Below are 21,473 nucleotides of genomic sequence, written 5' to 3' on the forward strand. Positions count from 1 at the left end.
ATACATGGCAAAGCCACAAAGATCAAAGACCCGTGTCTTATGAACTCTTCACAGCACTTTAGGCCAATCCCTAGAATGATTTATATTAGAAGAACTGAGTCAGAGCTGTTACCAGCCACATCATGTTTGGAGGAATGTTTCAGATGGGGACCGAAGAACCTGGTGAAGAACCTGTCTGAATTGGGGGTTCTTCCTCTCTCCTTTGCTGAGTGTGGGACGTTTGTCCTTCTTCAGCACCCGGATTTCAGTCGGCTCGCTGGGGCGTCTCGGGGCTCTCGTATCTCCACATCTTTTTGTTGATGTTTCTATTAGTCCTTTAAAACATGGGAATAAATTATTGCTCTACTTTCCTTGAATATTAGTTCTACTACCTAGGATTTTTAAAGATTGCTATTAAAAGTATGAGTCTCATTTTTTAGATTTTAGAAGTCCGTATTATCTACCATCTAAATGGAAAACAGCAAGATTTTTTTGTAGTAACACATTAGCGCTGCTGTGACTAATTTCTCTGAAAGAGGAAGTGCCTTGAGCGGTTGAGGCCCGACTGGGAATCAGCCAGAGGCGGGACGCGCGGCGGCATTCTTGTGTTCTGAGCAGGAGAGCCTCAAACTCCACTGGCCTTCTTTGATGCAGTTCTTACCTGAATGTTTTAAGGATCGTGGGTTTGGTTTCTTGAATCGTTGGTAAACCAGCAAGGTGGTTCCTTGCTTCTTCTCCTCTGGCTGGGAGCCTGGGGGGCAGGAGTGGGGGAGGGCGGAGTAGGCAGATGTGTGAAGGGACCGCTTTGGAAACAGAGTCTTGCCTCCCTTCATGCCTATCCTGAATGATGCCTGCAGTGTTCTCTCCAGAGCCAACCATGCAGAGTCTAACCCGGGCCCTCCTATCCCTCACCCCTGGCCCAACTCTGGGTCTCGCCTTTCCAGAAGCCTGTGGTGCTTTCCACCCTGCCTTGGGAGCCTTTTCTGCAATAGTAGCACACAGTTCTAGTGTCAGATGGTGCTGACCTGGTGAGGTGTTTGCAGGTCGGGCATTTGGCAGCCTTGCTCCTGGGCATTCCCCGTGACTCATTACATCTCCAGGTGTGTGATTCTCCACCCTCTCTTGTCTCCCTGGTGTGTCGATCACCCTGAGGTTTTGGGAGTCCAAAGGACTTTCACTCAAGGTAGGTGAATTTAGCTCGAAGGCCTACAGAATTCTCTGTCTTCTCCAAGTTAGGGTATTTGGAGACGAACCTTTTGCCTTCAGTTGGAGGCTGGCTCTGGAGGAGACTCTGAGGAATCCAGCCTTGTAACTTTAATAATTGAACTTGGCTTAGACTCCCGATGCTGCCGATTCATGCTGGGAATACCCTCGGAAATGCTACTGTCTGCCCAAACCATAGTTACCCAGCATTTTTGTTTTTTAATTTGAGATCTCTTTTCTCAATAATAAAAGCCTTACTATAAAATCAGAGAATCATTTTTCCACTTAATGAATTTTGCATTAAATTACATCTGAAAAATCATGATATGCTGACATTTATTTGTTTATATATATTTAAAGATTTTGTCCTTAAGTAACCTCTACACCCAACAAGGGGCTCGAACTCACAACCCCAAGATCACTGGCTCTACCGACTGAGCCAGCCAAGCACCCCATGATATACAGGCATCTAAAAATCCATCGTTTTGATTTTTGCAAAATGTATTTTAAAACACAGATTGATTATTTAACTAAAATAGAAGCTGCTTTCGTGACCTAATGTTCAAAAATCTTTCAATTCTGAAAACTAGTTGGGTATTTTTTTTAGAAACATAGTTTTTACCAGGGTGCCCGGGTGGTGCAGTTGGTTAAGCCTCTGACTCTTGATTTCTGCTCAGGTCATGATCTCAGGGCCGTGAGATCAAGCCCTGAGTTGGGCTCCACGCTCAGTGTGGAGTCTGCATGAGATTCTCTTTCCCTCTCCTCTGACCCTCCCCACTGCACATACTCCCCCTTCAAAAATAAATCTTTTAAAAAAAATAAACATAGTTTTTGTCCTTTATAGCTATGAGGTAAATAGTGGCTTCAGGCTGCCATTTACCATCACATCTCTGCAGTTACACATGATAGGTATGGATAGCTGTTATGCCTAATAAATAAGCAAAATTGAATATAATTGTCAAAATATTTTCTCTTTCTAAACATTGGTGTTCAGAATGCTAGTAACATGTTGATTTTCTATATTTTCTATTTACGGCTGTTATTAGGATTTTACATGATCCCAAGATGTAGGGTTCAAGGAAAAAAAAATCGGTTGGGTTTGTGAAATTAGAATTTCTGTGCTCCCCATTTAACTAGTTTTGATTCTGACATTATTGTTCCCTGTTATTTTGGGTCATATGAGCAACATAGAAACGTTTAAAGGGTGTAACATTCAGAATCTCGCCGGTGTTGGTGGTGGATGCTGAGCGGTAAGGGAAGAATGTGAATGAATCGTGAGTTCCTTCATCTGATCTCTAGTTAACTTGCACTAAGGCTTATTCAGAGGTTTTCAAAGACTTGCTGCCTAAGGGAGAAAATATTTAGCTAATTTTTTTTTATTGTGATAGAAAACCAATTAGCTAATGATTTTAACTTACTGCCTTTTAAGAATATACATTAAAACTGATGCCATGTGCTGTCTTCCATGAAGTGAACCTCTGGGGACAGGAGTCTCTATCCAAGGCTAGTCATTTAGGTCCTGTACCCCACCCTGCCCTCCAGTTTAGACATAAGCAGACCAGTTACATATATTCTGAAAGGGAGGTGCCAAGGTCCTGGGAGTAATCCTTGCATGGCAGGCATTCCGTTTGCCATTTGGTGCTGCCTCTTTCCCTCTCCAGCTCTATATTTGCCTGGAGGGTCCTTTCTTCTCTTCCTGCCCACTCAGCTTCAAGGCTCTTTTCCATCATTTAAATGATTCTCAGGATCACACTTCCCTTAATATGTGTTCCTAGATACTCTTTTCTAGAATATCTGTGGTATTTTCCTCGTTTAAAGTCAAGACTAGTCTGCCTCCACCTTTCTTGATCCAGTGATATATTCATCTTTGCTTTTCATTGCAAGAGACACGTGCCCTGGAAGTGCAGAGAATATACGTACTTCCCTGTCGTCTTTCATTTAGATTCACTTTTGTTTTATTTTTGTGTTTCCTCTTAGCTTCCTGTTCTGAGGTTATATAAACTCACAAAAGACAAGGGCCATTAGCACTTCTCAAAAGCTCTTAATCATGCCTTTGGGTGTTGCTGACCAACCTAGGTCCTACATAAGGTTCTGAGGGGCTGCCCTTGACTGGAAATACAGAGAAGAGCAGGATTTGAATGCAAGCTGCTCATTGATTTGGCCATGCCATCCAGTGGGGCTGAATTCCACCGATATTTGATTTTTTGCATTTTAACTTGGAAGTTTTTTTCAAGGGGTTGGGGAGTGGACAAGATGGGGGCATCCAGAATATTGATCATGTAAAATATTTTTTGAGAAAGGAAAATTGCTCCAGCATTTCCTAAAGGTCAAGCCGTGCTTTGCAGACCGAAATGTTAACACATTGCACGCTCTCTCCTTTTCTTCGGCGTGTGGTGGGCGGGTGGCATTTGTGACTGTTGGGCACCTCTGTCTGCCACCAGCAGGCAGCCTCCTCCCTTGCTCATTCCCACCCCGTGTTTCTCATCTTCACTCTGCTCTCCTCATCCTCCAGGAGAGCAAGTTCTCCTGTGTTGGGGTCGGGAGTAGGGGGGGCGAGGAGCCTCCTGGTCCCCCTGAGTGCACACATCTCTCCTTGCCTCCTCAGGGTCTTGACAGAGATGGCTGCCACCACAGGATCCTTCTCCTTGGCCCTGGCACACCGGGTGCTAAGCGTACAGCTTATCATTCTAACAAGGTCACCAGGAGTAGATGAGGGTGACACAGAGGATGGATTCTAAGAGAAGGGTAGCTATAAAGTTTGAATCATTTTTTAAAATTTTTTAAAAATATTATCAACTACACCTAAAATTGACCATCTTAACTATTTTCACGTGCACATTCACATTGCTATGCACCCATCACCACCATCCAGCTCCAGAACGTTCCTGTCTTCCCCAGTGGAAACTCTGTCTCCATTCCGCAGCACCCCCGCCCCTCACCCCCCTGCCTGTGACAACCACCAGTCTGTTTATTAATATGATTATTCTAGGAACCTCAGATAAGCGGAATCATACAGTATACCTTCTGTCGTGACTGGCTAATTTCACCAAGTAGAATATCCTCAAAGATTCATCTGTGTTGTAGCATGTGTCAGGATTTCCTTTCTTGAGGCTGAATAATATTCCTTTTTTTTTTTTTAAGATTCCCTTCATTTATTTGAAAGAGAGCGCAAGCAAGGGGAGGGGCAGAGGGAGGAGTAGACTCCCCACTAAGTGCAGAGCCCGACACCGGGACTTGATCCCAGGACCCCAGGATCACCACCTGAGCTGAAGGCAGACGTTTAACTGACTGAGCCACCCACGTGCTCCTGAATAATATTCCTGTGTGTGTGTGTGTGTGTGTGTGTGTGTGTGTGTGTGTGTGTATGCCGCATTTTGTCTTTATCCATCCGTTGATGACTACGTGGGGATCCTTCCATCTTTTGGTAACTGTGAATAATGTTGCTGTGAACATGAGTGGACGAGTATCTCTTTAAGACCCTGTCTTCAGTCCTTTGGCGCATATACCCAGATGCGGAATTCCTGGATCACGCAGTCGTTCTGCTTGGTTTCTTCAGGAGCTACCATACTGTCTCCTGCAGTGGTCATCCCTTTCCATTCCCACCAGCAGTGCACCAGGGTTCCGATTTCTCCACAGCCTCGCCTACACTTCTTGTTTTGTGTTGTGCCGAGTAGCCATCCCAGTGAATGTGAGGGGGTCGCACCCTTCTTGGGTAAATCACAGGGGGTGGCTTTGGGTGCCAGTGTTGAGTGGCAGCAGGTGCTAGGCCACCTGGAACAGCTGGGCGGCACGCTCCTGAGGGTAGGCTGGCCGTGCGGGTCCCTGGTGTGGCTTCTGGGCTCCGAGTTGCAGGCTGCTTTGTTGCTAGTCTCCTCCTGCCGTCTTTTCTTGGCATGCTTTCCTCCTTTTTAATCCTACACTTGAAAATTAGATCAAACGCAAACCGTGTTTAGATTTATTTACAGTTTCTTAACTCCTTTCCTGTTTTTCTTTGACAGGCTTGGCATAAGAAGTCTTTTTCAAGTAGTAAATTAATTTAGGTGGCAAGCACCCTACCTGAATTTTGTTACGTGCTGGCAGTTTAGATAAATGGATATTATAATCTCAGCACATTTCTGCCCAATGCGACTGTGCCGATTTGCAGGAGTCTACAAAAGTGATAATATTCTGTCAGTTTGGGGCCTAGAAGAAGAAGAAAACAGGGTATATTTTCTTATTTGTATTTATGGGATGCCTGTGGGGAAGCTGGAAATGCCATGTGGCAGTTCACATGCCTAAATACACATGAAGAAAGATAAGGAACTCAGACATTTCTTTTTAGGCACACGGGAGGAGAGAGGGTCCAGATCAGTGACTGTCAGCCACGTTGCGACCGAGGATTTTTTTTACCCCCCTTAAACTCACCATTTCCTTGAAGAATGCAGTCTATTTTTAATGACTTCATTGATTCGACGATGGGGTTACCATGTACTTTATTTACTGCTGAAATGTTTCATTCCCGTCAGCACTTAATGTGAATAAATCTACTTTTTGGCACCACTTTGATAGACTGTAAAACTGCTTATATTTGCAGGAAAATTTGTTTTGCTATGGTATGTTTATGTACAGACGCAGTGTGACTCACCCCCCCAAATCATTCTGTGTCACAGTTGAGCTGAGAAATAGACACATGTAAGGCTGTTATCATTATGTACCGTATCAGAGCACCGTAAATCAAATGCTGGGTTTTGTGTCTGAGGGATCACAAAAATAGGTCTAATATTCATAATTAAAGTCAGGTTTTTAGTGCTTTATTTTTTTGCCCGTGTTAAGACTGCGTAATTTGATTTATAGTTAATATATTTATTGAAACAATGTGCAGTGTATCCTGCCTTCGCTGTGATAGTCTGCATATGAATTTGATATTTTTTTTAAGATTTTATTTATTTGACAGAGACACAGCGAGAGAGGGAACATAAGCAAGGGGAGTGGGAGAGGGAGAAGCAGGCTTCCCGCCGAGCAGAGTGCCTGATGCGGGGCTCAATCCCAGGACCCTGGGATCATGACCCGAGCCGAATGCAGACGCCTAACGACTGAGCCACCTAGGCTCCCCTGAATTTGATATTTTATATCCAACGAGATCCCGTCAAAGTGGATCTTTGTTTCCTATTGCCCAATTTATGAGCAAAGTTGAAGTATATTATGCTCTGCTCATAAGTTTTCCATGAAGTTTCTTGACTTTTTAATGAAAACCATGTCACGTATATTTAGCTTTGATTCATTATAATAAATCCTATGGAGGCGGGACTGTGCTCTCGGAGATTGATAGATACGCCCTTCAAAAAATTTTGTTTTGCGTGAAACATTACTTTAAAAAATATTAGGTAGTACGTATTTTGTTCTTAAAGAGAAATGCAATTAATTTTATTTCTTTGATCTTTTTTTAAATGCTTGGTAAAACTAGTGAGGACCCAGCATTTAACAAAGCCAGGTTTAGGAAACGCCTTTCTGAAGAGCAAATAGAATCATAAACAGTATCTGCAATATAACCCCATAAAGCCCATTTTCAGCCAACTTGGCGATCTCTAATACAGATCTGAATCAACAATAAAGGGCAAAAATCATGCATTTTAAAAATAGCATTAGTGAGACTATGGGAGCATGTGTAATGCTAGTGTAGGCAAAAAACCAGCATCCAGAGTGAAGTCGTTTTCCTTGATAGTCTCCTTAGGAAGAAATGAACTTGCTAGATGGTAATAGAGTCCCTCTGAGAAATGTGATGAAAAGTCTTTGGGAATTACCAGCCAAACTTAACTCGGACCTCTGGGTTTTCATGGGCAGTTGTGTTACTAAAGGGATGTTTAATTTAAAGGAACCAAGTTGATAAGGGAGGTGGTGCAGGAAACAAAAAATGGTGAACGGGTTTTTGCTGGCCAGACAAATTGTGTGGATCGGGGGCAGCCATCTCCTGCTGGCAAAATGGCCCCAGCTTGCCTTTCCTTGGGGCTGGAAGGTAGGTTCCGAGTCTGCTGTTCTTTTCCCTACTGGGAGAGAATAAATGCTTTACGTAGGTGTGGTCCACTGTCTCGCACTCTCCTTTTTCACTTGGGAAGAAAAGCATGGCCCAGCTACGGTGCTGGGAACCAAGGACTCTTATGGCCGCGTGCCTGGGAGCAGCTGAGCAGGGTCTGAATCATGCAGTCGAGCAGTCTGCTAAGTGAGGAAGGAAAGAATATCACACACGGAGGGTTGGTGTCTTTTTATGGGAGAACAAAAGAGTTTCGATTCTTTCACTTCTGGTTCAGCCTGGCCATTGTGTGGCAGAGGGGGTTTAATGAATCATTGTTTAACTAAGATCCTGCCAAGTATTTGACCATTAAATAGCCTCCAGTGTGTATAGAGTTCTTCTCTGACAGACTCTTATTTGACTGTGATTAATTGGCATTGAATTGTTATTTAATTACCTCTGCAGAAATCTAAGAACAGTTTGTGTTCTGATTAAGTTATTTGATGTAACAACACACACGGTGCTGAGGAAGTTGGCGCAGTCCTTCGTGAACCTTGCTGCGGACAGGCCGACCTCTGTGGCTGCTCAAAGCTCATGGAATGTCCCCTAAGTATCAGAAACCCAAAAGGAGTCTGGGTTTTAATTTTTCTTTTAATATATCAAGGTGTTTTGGAAGCCCCGACTTAGAGCGTAAAGTCCGTAAAGCTTTTCTTTTATGTTAAAATTCTTTTTTAAGTTACTTATTGGACTCAGACATTTCAAGGAAGTGTATGGGTTTCCTCAGCTCATGGTTACGACGTGTGTCCCGTGTACACACATGAGCTGTCCAGGGGAGAGGCCCCCCAGCTGGATGCACTGACAGTGAAGAAGAAAGGGAGGCAAAAGGCAGCAGTGACAGGTTCTGGTTTGTGCGTCTCTGTCCTTGGAGAGGGGGTGTGGTGATTGTTGTTCAGGGGATAGAGTTCCGAGAGGTGAGACCCTCAAAATATGAGGAGAGGTCGTTGTATTTCGGGAATGAGCAGGGTAGTGGGAATGCAAAGAGATAGATGTTAAAAAAAAAAATTCTAGGGGCGCCTGGGTGGCTCAGTCCTGTTAAGTGTCTGCCTTCAGCACAGGTCACCATCTCAGGGTCCTGGGATCGAGTTCCGCATCCGGCTCCCTGCTCAGCAGGGAGTCGGCTTCTCCCTCTGCCTGCCACTCTACCTACTTGTACTCTCTCTCTCTCCCCCTCCCTGTCAAATAAATAAGTAAAATCTTAAAAAATAAATAAATAAATGGAATACATTAAAAAAAAAAATCCATCCCAGCGTACATGCTTATTTCAAAAAGAGGGTTATTAGAATGTGAGATGCTACAGAAAAAGTCAAGAAGAATGAGGACTGCGGGGAACTGGTTATTGGTTTAAGAAACCAGATGACTGGTTTATACCAATGTGCAAACAGGACAGAAGCTGAACTGGAAAGGAGTGGGAGGTATTTGAATAGGTCGCGATTCCATGTGCAAAAAAAGGGCAGCGTCTTGGCTAAGAGGTGGCATGTACCCTGAGCTTTCTGTAACTGGCAAACAGGTAGATTTACAACGCTTAGAGCCTTATTTCCAGTTCTGCCAACTTTTATCTGAATTTTTACAAGAAGTAATAACATAGTCAAAACGATCTCCCCTCCCCCCTCCTGCCCTTTTTTTTTTTTTCCCCCCTTCAAAGTAGGCTTAACGCTGGGCTTGAACTCACGACCCAGAGATCAAGACCTGAGTTGAGATCAAGATTCAGGACGCTTAACCAACGGAGCCACCCAGGCGCCCCTTACCCTGCTCTTTTTCAATTGTGTTCTTTTTCTTTCTTGTTTTTTTTTTTTTTTTTTTTTTTAAACAAAGGTCCATTTACCTTGAACACAGCTCAGGCAGTTTTGTGTAACATCTGTTGGCGGTTCCTGGGTATTAAAATGATGTGCCGGAGAGGAGACTTGGGTGTTGGTTGATCTGTCTCCAGCACACCTTCAGTTACTTTACATAGGGTGGGTAGTGGGAGGGCCCATTGTCTTCAAGTTTAGTCACGTTCTCACGCCAGACATTTTGTTGTCCTATTTTTGAGCATTACGTATAAGAATTGATTTTGCATGCCTAGTGGTAATTTCCAATCGGGGTTTTCTCAGTGACTGGGTCTCATACTTGTCTGTGTGGAAGTGGGACTCCTTTGCTTAGGTGAAGTCTTCATGAACAGATATTGCTACCACCACCACCTCTGTGGAAACATATCCCTGAGGTGAGGTTGCTCCATGTTTTAAGTGCTCATTCCTCCCGAGAATGGAGACAGTGTCTGTGCACACAGCCTTGAAAGACATTGGGCACATACAGTGTGCCAAGAGAAAAATCCTTCTTGAGGACGGAGTGGTGCATTCCTGTGGCAAGAGAAGTCAAGTCCTTGGTGCTTTCCTGCTCTAGAGTCAGAGGTTCCTAGCCGAGCCTCTTAACTCTGTGGCCATTCCATTCCCTATAGTTCATGCTTTAGGAATCCCCTGAAATCATGCAAATCTATTGTGTGGGCATTTTCCAGTGGAAAGTCTCCATAGTGTTCATCAGATCCGCCATGTTTCAGAGCCACTGTCTCAGAGATTTCTCTACCTGTTCTTGTCCAGTGCTCGGTACATTCCTGACCATATGTGGGCCATGAGGCCACACGTACTCCTGCGTGATAGACGTGTGAGGTCTGGGGTCACGGAATTAGCCTGGTTTAATTTTCCAGCGTTTTTCTTTGCATACTTAGGAAATGTAAAATAATGATTACTTACTGTGGCAAAGCATTTCTGTAACAGAATGGTTTCCTGGGGCAATCCTGGGGCAACCTTCAAGGTTAATCTCCTATGGTACTTCCCACCAGTTGGTGATTGGACTTGGCCTGGGTCACACAACAGTTCAAGGCTTGGGATGAGCTGGATCTCAAGCCCCTGGACTTTACCAGTCAGGTGTATATGTTTTATTAGAGCTGTGTGTGCATTCATTCTCTCGCTGATTTGCCCACTTGTCAGTCTCTGCCTTCAGCTTACAGTAACTTGTGTAATTTAATTTTGAGGTGGAGTTATTTTAAATGTTTTACTTTAATTATGGTTAGCTAAGAGAGAATTCCTGGAACTCTTAATTTGGAGTGATATTCAAAGTATTTAGCATCCCATGGGGCAGGCATTAGCCAGTCAGAATGAGCTTGCTCTGGCCATAGCCGTTGATACCAGCCCTGCCTATAACTTAATTGGTTCATTCTTATTAGTAGATATTTAAGAGAGCTTTCAAATGTGTCCGGGAAAGTAGCTCCATGCCATAGATCTGTTGCTAAGGAACTTTCTGAATCTCCATCACACTGGGCATGAGTCCTGGCTTGGCTGCTTTACAGCTGAGTGTCCTTGACTTAATTTCTTCCTGTCTCTACACCACACCTGCTTCATCTGTAAAATACAGACTACGTCTTGCATATAGTTTTGAGATGATGTGTACCGTGTGCTTAACAGTTCCTGGCACTTACTTGGTGCTCATGTGGTGGTGGTAGGTGGGGTATTCTAGAAACCAAGCATCAGTGAACCAAAACAACCACAAGAAGGACTCCTGCCTACATCTCTGAGGTGTAGCTCAAGGCACAGGGAGGCGTCAGTGCGGGGGTTTGTCTGTGCACATAGAGGCTGAATCAGAATGGGTCCTGGGACATCTTCTGTAGCACTCCTCAGACTTTGGCCAGCCTGGGGTGGGGTGGGCATGTGAGATGTCCCTCTGTCCTGACTCTGCCAAGTGCCACCCTCAGTACTTCCTACAAGAGAATGGCTTTGAAGAGGCATGATGGAAGACAGTGCTTGGACCTCTTTCTGACCACAGGGAGTTTTCCCCGGAGTTCCCCCAACACCTGGCTTTTTCCGCTCCTGCACCAAACCATGCTCCTATCTCAGCACACCTGAGGTCATGCTCTTTCCATCCACTAGGCAAATATTTGTCATCCCTTTGCTGTTCCCACCTCTTAGTCCTCACACATGTCATTCCTCCCACCTGGGCAAACTCCATTCTCCGTCAGCCCATTCTCTGCCCTCCTTCCAAGTTCTTGGGCCGTGTCCCCACCACGAAAACGTGTCTGGCTAACTGTGCCTAACCTTGTGTGTAACGCACATCTCCTGGTGACGCTGCGGCTGCCGAGTGCGTGTTCCGTGCCACCTGTGTGTGTGTTCGCGGCATTCTTTGTCAGTGTAGATGCTATTTTCCCTTCTGTGTGTTGTCTTGACGTGCCACCAACTTTAGATTATAAAATTCCCCCAGAGACACCAAACAATCGGGTTTTAAATCTAAATGGCAAGCCCTGCGTAGGGGTTAAAGAGGCTTTTCCTGACTGGCTACCGGGTGGTAGAGGTACAGTGTAAGAGAATGTGGTAGCCTGGAGGAAGGAGGACTTGAAGATGTGTGTAGAAAGCAGTTTGCCCTTGGTCTCAAACACATTGGGATATTTACAAGTCTTCGTGTTTGGACAATCCACCTGGTATCTTCCTGGTGGGAAGAGAAATGAGAAGTACCTAATTAGACAAAGAACACACACATCCTTTTAAAACTCCTTCTCATCCCCTCCCCCTCAATCTGCCAAGTGATGTAATGGAACTTTGAAATTACTATTTTTAATGTCTTCATTATACGAAAAGGCAAATGACCACTGGACTTTGGCAACATAGTGCGATTATTCTAGAAAATTTTTCATATTGCTAGAGGAGACCCCGAGATCCCTAGTGGATTCACTGGGCCACCACCGGTTGTACTCCTTAGGTTTGTGTAGCTGCTGCTTTCCCCGAATCTTTCCACTGATGCCACTGGAGTGAGCAGGAGACATGCCCGGGACCTGTCCCCTGGACTTGACTCTGTTCAGCTTTTCTTGGCATGTAAGCAAGTAGTCAGGGTGGGCAGAAGGAAACCAGCCACCACAGGTGCATCGATCCCATATTTGCTGTGACGGGGAAGAAGGGCCCTTCGAGGGGTTGTCTGTAGGGAACAGTAGGCTTTCTCCCTCAGCGTGTGGTTGACGTCACCCTCTTAGGCCTGGGTACCAAATTCAGTGCCTTAAGAAAATGGTGTGGGTTAAGGATGCACCTTCTGAAGGCGATCATTTAAGTTAAATGCTGTCTCCTGTATGGTTTTACCTTTGAGTTCTTAGGGGGAATTCCTGGCTTCAGAGGGATTCTATAAGCCCAGGCCATGGATGGGCCAGAACTTTCCCTCAGTATCTGGTGACCTGTCACATTAGTATCTGTGCCTTGCATTGCCTCTCCTGTCGTCTACACCGGTTCTCCTTTGCCTGCTTCCTCATCCTCATGTGATCCGAGTATGCTCCACAGCTGTCCCTTGCTGCCACCCACCCAGCAGTTCAGACTGCTGTCCCCCTCTCTGCTCTCTCACCTCTGAGACATCAGGTTCCCTCCCTTTCTAGTACTTTCCTGTTATCACGCCTGCTTCTGTACGCTGCTGACCTAAAACTGGTCTGCACGTGGAAATTTTAGACAGCCTTTGAAGGAGCGTAGACAAATTGGTTCAACAACAGCACAAGGAAAGTGACAAATATGACAAAGCAGACACTTCATGTTGCAACATGAATTTCTCCAGTTGGGAAAACACTGCCAAATAAAACTGTATGAAATATCAAGCACTAGAAATAGAGACAGCAATTTGGAAACAAACCATTTGTTACTTAAAGAAGAAGGGCTTGTTTTATAAAGTATTCATTCAGAATGTGTTTGTGGGGGTATAGCTCAGTGGTAGAGCATTTGACTGCAGAATGTGTTTGAGCCCTTTCTGTGTCCTAGGCATTGTTCAGGCCCTGGGGAAACAGCAGTGAATAAACTAGACCCCCCTGTCCTAATGATGCCTATACTGAAATTTAATTTGTGTGAATAGAAAAAGACAAATGGTCTTTAGCTCTTGGAAGTAAGGAAGGGAATTTATTTATTTATTTTAAAGATTTTATTTATTAATTTGAGAGAGAGCACAAGCAGGTGGAGAGGCAGAGGGAGAGGGAGAAGCAGACTCCCCACTAAGTGCAGAGCCCGATGTGGGGCTCCATCCTAGGACTCTGGGATCATGACCTGAGCCAAAGGCAGATGCCCAACCAACTGAGCCACCCAGGTCCCTCAAGGAAGGGAATTTAAAAGGGCAGTAATTACACATGTAAAGGTGACAAGGTTATCTTCTAGGTTCTTGAGACAGAAGGAACATGATTGTACTTTCCCGATTCTTCCTTGTTACTTAAGAGTGTGATCCCTGGGCGTGTAGCACCGGCATCCCCCTGGAGCTGTTAGAAAAACAGGATGTCAGACAGCACCTGAGCTCTTGAGAAGATACATTTTCACCAGGGCTGGGGGAGATCTGTGGGGCTGGGGGAGATCTGTGTACAGTGTAAAGTTTGGGAAGCATTGTTCTTATGAGTGTTGGGCTATTTCCGATCTAATGCCACTTAGGTACTCAGCAGCCCTCAACGGCCTGGTGAGTCAGCTGATGTGTTTACAGCTTGAAGAAGACTAGAGCATTGGTGTAATCCTAGTGATCCAAGTGAACATTTCCACCCCCCGAGTGACATGCAGAAAGAGGTCATTGAGTGGGTTCCAGGTCTCATCATCTCTCCTTAGTAAGAGCTGCTTTTTCTTATATTTATTTTACAGATTTGTTTATGGTTTTGTTTAGGAGTCTGTCTTTAAAAAAAAGTTGGAAAGCCACTGGGTTTATTGTATTTTTATTAGCAAATCCAGTTTGTGCACCTGCTGGGCACTTGGCGTTTTATTATATAGGTTGTGTTTGAAACATGGTTCATGTTTGCAAAGGGTGTACAACCTAGTTGTGAATGTCGGACTAATGTACTTGAAAAGTAGTTAAACCACTGAATGGATTTATGAGATATTCTGAGAATATACCCAAACTCTAGGGGGAATCTGGAGGCAAGCTGAAATAGTCTCTCATCAAATAAAGTGTCAGAAAAACTGCCTGAGACCATGAAAATTGCGTATGTCTTTGCTGAGAGCATATTGAGTGTTATTTTAGGCCCTACTTGGTTGCAGTGTCTCCATAGTCTTCATCACTAAATCTAAAAGGTGAAAGCTTGGAGGCGGGCTCTTCACAACAGCAAAATGTGTCAGCTGAAAGCATAGTATTAGAAAACCATAGTGCGTTGGGGTGCAGGAGTGCATCTCAGGTAGCCCCAGAGGACCCCACCATGTTTAGAAACACTTAAACCAGTGATGCTCCGAATATTAGTTCTGGGTTATCAAGAAAAGATGTATTTATGCTCTGTATCTTTTATTTAAAAAGACAAATCTGTAGTTCACAAGAAAAAAGGTTCTGCCAAAATGATGACAATTAAAAAAAATGTTACCTATAAGGGTAATTAGTAATTTGAACATTTCACTTGACAAAATCTATCATGTCCCTAACTAATTTTAATAAGCAAGTCTCCAGTTGGATCTGTGGTGATAGTTCTAGTCAGGACGTTTGGTATGAAAACGGGATCTACCCAAGTTATTCAGATGAGGAAGGTTTGATTGAAAGGAAGCAGGAATCCCATGGAGCCAAAGCAGAGCCCCCTTTTCCAGAAGCTGGAGCTGGGCTCTTTGTCATGGGGCTCCTGCATGTACCCAGGTCCCTCGGCTTGGGTAGGGAATGTGCTCCACTTTCCTGCTACTCTCTGACCTTGTAGTTTTTGAGAGCAGAAATCTGAATGACTTGGCAGCTGGTCAGCGGCGTGGCCACCCCATGCTTCTTGGGTCTATTAGTTGTGGCCAGGCCTGTGTGGGTTCCTAAGAGGACGGCACAGGTCTACCAAGCCTGTCCAATAAAGATGGAGGAGGTCGAATGAGTGGCACATGCCTGGGAACTACATTTGTCAGCAAGAGTCTCATGGAGGTGAAAGGGCTAAGAAATCTGGGTAGATGGGACTGGATGGTGGGCCTTCTTGGCAAGTGAATGGGAGAGCGAGAAGACCCCCATGAGGACAAGGTTGGAGCCAGGAGTGATGGACAGGTCAGGTAGGTACCTCTCTTCTGTCCCTTCACATCGCTGTTCCTGAAAGTTCGATGGATTGGATTTGACAGATAAAGAATCGAGGATGTCCATGAAATTATTTTAAGTGAGCAGTGAAGTCCTGCTAGTAATTTATGTGAGGTGAAGATCAGTCAAAATGACTTACAAGTTTTCATGCTGGGTGTTGGGGCAGAGGTCTAAGGCAAAGTTGGAATAGTTGGACGTGGGCATCTGCTGGCCAATCTCAAAGGCTTCTGTTCAGTTTAGATGTGTCGAGCCTCAGATGTTTTGTATGATAGCCACTTGCCCAAGGAAGCCCTGGGAGATCAGGAATGGAGATAAGATTTGGTGTGTATAAGCAAACAGCAAGTCTTTAGAAGGAAAGTGAGCAGAGACCCAGAAAAATTGAAAAATGGCTGATGGTTCTAGCCTGAGAAAAAAGGTAGACTTTCTCATGTCTCCTTTTTCTGATGTGTGGAAATGCCAGGATGGCTTGGCTGTAACACCTGCCCCTTAACGAAATATTACTGCATCACCCTGAGCAAAGCTGGACCGTGGGTCCTCTCTAGCACAAGGAGCTCGATCTATAGGGATTTGGACATTTCTGTTAGCTTCAGAACCCTCTCTTCAAAGGCCACCACTGTCTGAATGTCCAGAGGGACATGAGGGAGGCTGTTTAGGGAGAGTGCTGGGGGAGGGAACCGGCAGCTTGGGGAGAAGGGTGAGGCAGCCTCTGGGGCTGAGAGAAGGTGGCTTCCGCTTCCTCTTCAAGGCATCTCTGCAGAATCACACACTCTTGACAAGACAAGGTTTGGAAAGGACTAGCCCTCAAGACCTTGCGTGCTCCCTTCAAGCTCTATAATCTCCTGATGATGACTCAGACAACACCCCCATGAGTGTGCCATCTCACAACCTAGAGGGTTCCGTTGTAGGCACCATCTCTTTTAGCCTCACGATCTTTGATCCTGTGACATCAGGGAAGCAAATATGATCATCTCCACAGACAAGGGTTTGTGTCTAAATGGGCATTGGATGAGTTACCCGCAGACTGGTTGCTACTGAGTGTCAGAGGAAGACAAGAACCTTGCTGGTTTCCCACCGATGGTTTCCTAATTCCTGCTGCTCTATTTTATGCCATTCTTTGAGCAGCCACCATGCCGATGACCTATTCTGACATCAAAGCTGATGGTCACGTGGAGCTCCCAAACTTGCATAGCTCCTGTTCTTATGCTGAATTGGTTTGTGTAGAATGATGCAGAAACTCCATGCTCATCCATCTCCCTCAGTATCTCCCTCCTGCTGCGCAGTGATTTTTTTTCAGCCTGTGACCATCTCTGGCAATCACTGAACACCCTTTCCTTTCAGTCAGACTTTGCCCCATCCCGTGGCATTGTCCCTGGAAGGTACAGGTCCATGCTCTCTGCCCTTTTGGAGAGAGCAATAGAGGAGAGAGTCTCCTCTGTTGGACGGGCTGCTTGGATCAAGATCCCACTTCTCACTAGGACAGTGATTCCTTCACTTGTCCTCCTACCCTGGCCCAGAACCAGCATTCCTGGCTTCTGATTCTGCAGGGCCGTCAAACCAGTGGCCCCTTCGTAGCAAAAGAATTAGGTTCTAGAACCTTCCATGGGCTAAACATGAGCACATAGAAGTTCCTAATATCCAAGAGTTGATGAAACACATCCACTTTCAACCTTTCAGTCAGGTGTGGCTTGGCCTGATGGGGCCTTTTGTGCTGGTGCCCAAGATCACTTCTGTGCTAAAGAATGGGGCTCCGAAGGGAGGAGTTACTAACACACTGTAGCATTGATGGACCTCAGAAATGTTGGGCTAAATGAAAGAATTCAGACATGAGAGACCACATACCGTACGAATCCACTTTTATGGAATGTCCCCAAAAGGGCAAATTTATAGAGAAAGAAAGTAGATTAGTGGTTGCCTGAGGCTAAGAGTAGGAGCAGGAAGTCATTGTAAATGGCATGAGGCATCTTACCAGGGGCAACAAAAATGTCCTAACACTGATTTTTGGTGATGGTTGTATCACTCAGTAGCATTACTTAAATTCATCGAATTGCATGCCCTAAATAGGGTGCATCTTACAAGATACAAAGTCTATGCCTCAATAAAAATATACTTAAATATTTTATGATATCTAAACATACCTCCTTTTTTGCTAAAAAAAAAGAATAGGGTCCACACTAGACCTGGGAGCTTCCAAGTGTCACGTTATAGTTTGGTTATAAGAAAGTAGAGGAATCCTACGTATGAGAGACGCGTCAGAACTCAACTGACAGGTGATTGCCTCCAGCTCAGATTGTAGAATCCATTCTTAAAATAAGATCGCTTATGGATTTGTATTTTGACCAGAAGTTCACTGACCTTTTTCATGGAATCCTTTTTTTTAATTTTATTTTAAGATTTTTTATTTATTTGCGAGAGAGAGAATGAGAGACAGAGAGCATGAGAGGGAGGAGGGTCAGAGGGAGAAGCAGACTCCCCGCCGAGCAGGGAGCCCGATGCGGGACTCGATCCCAGGACTCCAGGATCATGACCTGAGCCGAAGGCAGTCGCTTAACCAACTGAGCCACCCAGGCGCCCTCTTTCATGGAATCCTATCCTGTGGACAGAAGAGTTAGGAGGGCCCTGGTTGGTTCTCTGGTGGTGTGGACTCCAAGCGAAGTCTTTCTCTCCCTGCCTCCCCTTTGTTCCCAGCCTTATTCCCCTCCCCACTTTACTTTCTTTCTTTTTTTTTTTTTAAGATTTTATTTATTTGAGAGTGAGTGCGAGTGAGCGCACAAGCAGGGGGAGGGGCAGTGGGAGAGGGAGAGAATCCTCAAGCAGACTACCTGCAGAGCATGGGGCCAGACGCGGGGCTCGATCCCAGTACCCTGAGATCATGACTTGAGCCAAAATCGGAGGCTTAACCAACTGAGCCACCCAGGTGGGCCCCCCCGCAACTTTACTTTCTTACAAAAGTAGTACATAGTCACTATAGAAAAAGAGCATTGATAAAAAACTTAAAATTGCACACAATACATTGTAGATTTGTTTCAGACTAAATGTTCGGGTTCTATGTCTCACTTGCCAAATAACCCACATTGAACATATTTGAGGCATTTATTAACTCGTTGGAATATATCCCTAGAATTTCTGGGTCATAAGGGATGCGTTCTTAAAGTTGTTTATACGTATTACCCAATTGTTCCCTGAAATCTACCTGGGCAATGTGGAGTTTCATTCTATGTGAGTCTAAATGTGATCTGGCCACGAGAACTGACTGTGCTTGTTGGTCTCATGATCGGTTATCTGTCCCGCACAGGAGAGGGGAGATGGTGTTGCGACTCTATCCCAAGGTAATCAAACGAGGCCTGGGCTGTTGATTTTAATCCTGGACATAAGGCATTCAGTGAGTCCGGCCATCTGAGTCTGGGCAGGAGGCAGGGCCAAGATGGGACACTGTGCCTTAGGAGGGATAATTGAGGCACCAAGGGCTAACAGCATGTGAGAAGACTGGAAAGGATATGATTAACTTTCTTCAAGCATTTGTTGGGCTGTCATGTCAAGAAAAATTAGATTCACTCCGTGTGGCTCTAAGAGCAAAATAAGCAGAGGGTTGCACGTTCTAGGCAGGAAAGATTTGGTTTAATGTCGGAAAGCCCTGCGTAACAGAACAGTCTGGAAATGGATTGGGCTCCCCGCTGTTCACAGTGAATCCCCCTTCCCTCTACGTCCCTGGGGATGTTCCAGCAGGGCCAAATGCCATTTGGATGAAGAGGCATGGCATGGGTGTGAAGGGAATTCATCGTCCGGATTTGATTTGGGGACCTTTGAGAAAAGTTTATAACGATGAGGCCATGAACTTGAAATCACAGCTCTGACTACAGCAGAGACAGATGAGATGGTCTGCAAATACCATTCGTCCCTTTAATTGTTTCTTGGAGCAAGGAGGTAACTTATTGACTCCCCTAATCTCACATTTTCTACACTCTGCCTTTTGCTGAAGGAGAGTTTAGGTTTTTGACAGTCTGTGACATCCAGCTCAGTTATTGTAGTAGCTGTGTGGGGAGATGGTTTTTCTCAGTTGTTTGTGTTTTCCTTTTATTTTATGCTGTCTGCCAACTATGGGTCTCTCGGATCTACATCTGGTGGAAGGTAAAAGGGATGGTTGTCATGTATCATTCATCTCTGTGTAGCCTTTTCACCTTTAAAAAAAACTGTAAAACTTGAATATTGGTCTCAGTACTATTTAAGCTGAACCATACTTTTGCAGCGTTCTGAATCCTGACTATGTTGAAAAGTTGGGCTTTTCCATTGAGGAAATAATAAGTGTTTAGACTGTGTCTTTTAACTTTTTTTTTGTCTTTTAACATTTTTTAATGAACTCCTCATTTTGACATCGATACTTTGGGAAGGTAAAAAATAGGTAGTCTACAAAATCTGTTAAGAATAGTTGGGGGGGCGCCTGGGTGGTTCAGTTGGTTGAGCGACTGCCTTCGGCTCAGGTCATGATCCTGGAGTCCCGGGATCGAGTCCCGCAGCGGGCTCCCTGCTCGGCGGGGAGTCTGCTTCTCCTTCTGACCCTCCCCCCTCTCATGCTGTATCTCATTCTCTCTCTCAAATAAAAAAGAAAAAAAAGGAAAGAATATATGGGAAATTGCCTGTATGATTTTAATGTTTCTAAAGCGTGACTGATTAAATAACCTAACCTTTGGCCCCTCAAAGTGTGGTCTACAGCAGAGGGCATCACCTGGGAGCTTGGTAGAAATGCAGAATCTCAAGCTCCATCCTAAAGCAACTGAATGTGCATTTTCACAGGTTGACCTTCTGATAGTGCTTGGTACACAGGCTTTCCCAGGAGACTAGCTGCAGATCCTGTGGGCAACAGTAATTATCTCGCCTTGCTATTTTGTTTTGAGCACCTGCTAACGTGCCCGGCATTGTGACTAGGTTCTTTCTCATGCATGAACCCAGGTAATCCTCAGAATCACCCTCTTGAGGAGGTATTATTAGAGGCTCAGAAAAGCTGTCATCCGGCCTGCCAAAAGTGTCACTATAAGATGGGTTCTGGAGTCTGTATCTCCTAAACCTGAGTCAGAGACGTGGAGGCCCGGGTTGTCATGCTTGTAGCCTGGCCAAGTGCGGAAGCTTCTAGTCGCTCCAGCTCTTCACCTGGGCAACCCTGCACATCCGGCAATAGCAGCTCAGCTCCTAGCCTCTGGCCTTTCATGGTCCAGTCGTGGTGCAGTCATGGCCCAGTCATGGCCCGGTCGTGGCTTGGAATGGAGGGCCTCAGGAGGAAGTCACTTTTGACAGATGTTGGGAAGAGTGTGTAGAGGCCCCACATCTCCCCTGCAGGCTGGCTTCCTGAAGCCTCCGTTACAAAAGAAGTTCAGGGGCCGAGACAAACATATTTCTCAGGAGCTGCCTGTACCAAAATAGGCTGTGTGTGTGTGTGTGTGTGTGTGTGTGTGTGTAGCTTCAGTTTCTGTGAATTCTGTGTTTTAAAAGACTAGATATTTAGTACAAATCTGTTCTCACTTTCTAATTCTGAAGCCTTTAGGATGTACTGTTCTCATGGATTCTGAGGAAGGAGATACAATGAGTAATAAGAAATGATCTGTTTATTTTTTATTTTGGGGGGCACCTGGGTGGCTCAGTCATTAAGTGTCTGCCTTCGGCTCAGGTCATGATCCCGGGGTCCTGGGATTGAGCCCCGCATCAGGCTCCCTGCTCTGCGGGAAGCCTGCTTCTCCCTCTCCCACTCCCCCTGCTTGTGTTCCTGCTCTTGCTATGTCTCTCTCTGTCAAATAAATAAAATCTTAAAAAAAAAAAGACCATGCTGTAGATACATAGTACAGAGTTTTAAAAAAATAAAAATAAAAAGATCATTTCTTATTACTCATTGTATCTCCTTCCTCAGAATCCATGAAATGATCTTTTAAAAAAATTAACATATGTATTATTTGTTTCGGGGTATAGGCCTGTGATTCATCAGTCTTACATAATACCCAGTGCTCATTACAACACATTTTTTTTTAAAGATTTTATTTATTTGAGAGAGAGAGATGTGCAAGCGCACGCAGGAGCACCAGTGGGGGAGGGGCAGAGACAGAGGGAGAAGCAGGCTCCCCACTGAGCAAGGAGCCTGAGGCGGGGCTCAGTCCCAGGACCCTGGGATCATGACCTGAGCCGAAGGCAGACTCTTAACCGACTGAGCCACCCAGGCGCCCCACAAAGTGATCTTTAATCATTAAGTAATATTTCTGTGTTCCTGCCTGCATTCCTCTGG

At 45.0% G+C, this 21,473-nt stretch overlaps 1 protein-coding gene across 3 annotated transcripts in view; it reads left to right on the forward strand.

Annotated features, from left to right (window-relative positions):
• The window catches only part of ABCC4 (ATP binding cassette subfamily C member 4), a 247,992-nt gene that overhangs the window by 136,460 nt on the left and 90,059 nt on the right, over positions 1 to 21,473 (forward strand). The window lies entirely within an intron of this gene.

This window comes from Zalophus californianus, chromosome 3, assembly GCF_009762305.2.
Source record: "Zalophus californianus isolate mZalCal1 chromosome 3, mZalCal1.pri.v2, whole genome shotgun sequence".
In the NCBI taxonomy this organism is placed as follows: Eukaryota; Metazoa; Chordata; class Mammalia; order Carnivora; family Otariidae; genus Zalophus; species Zalophus californianus.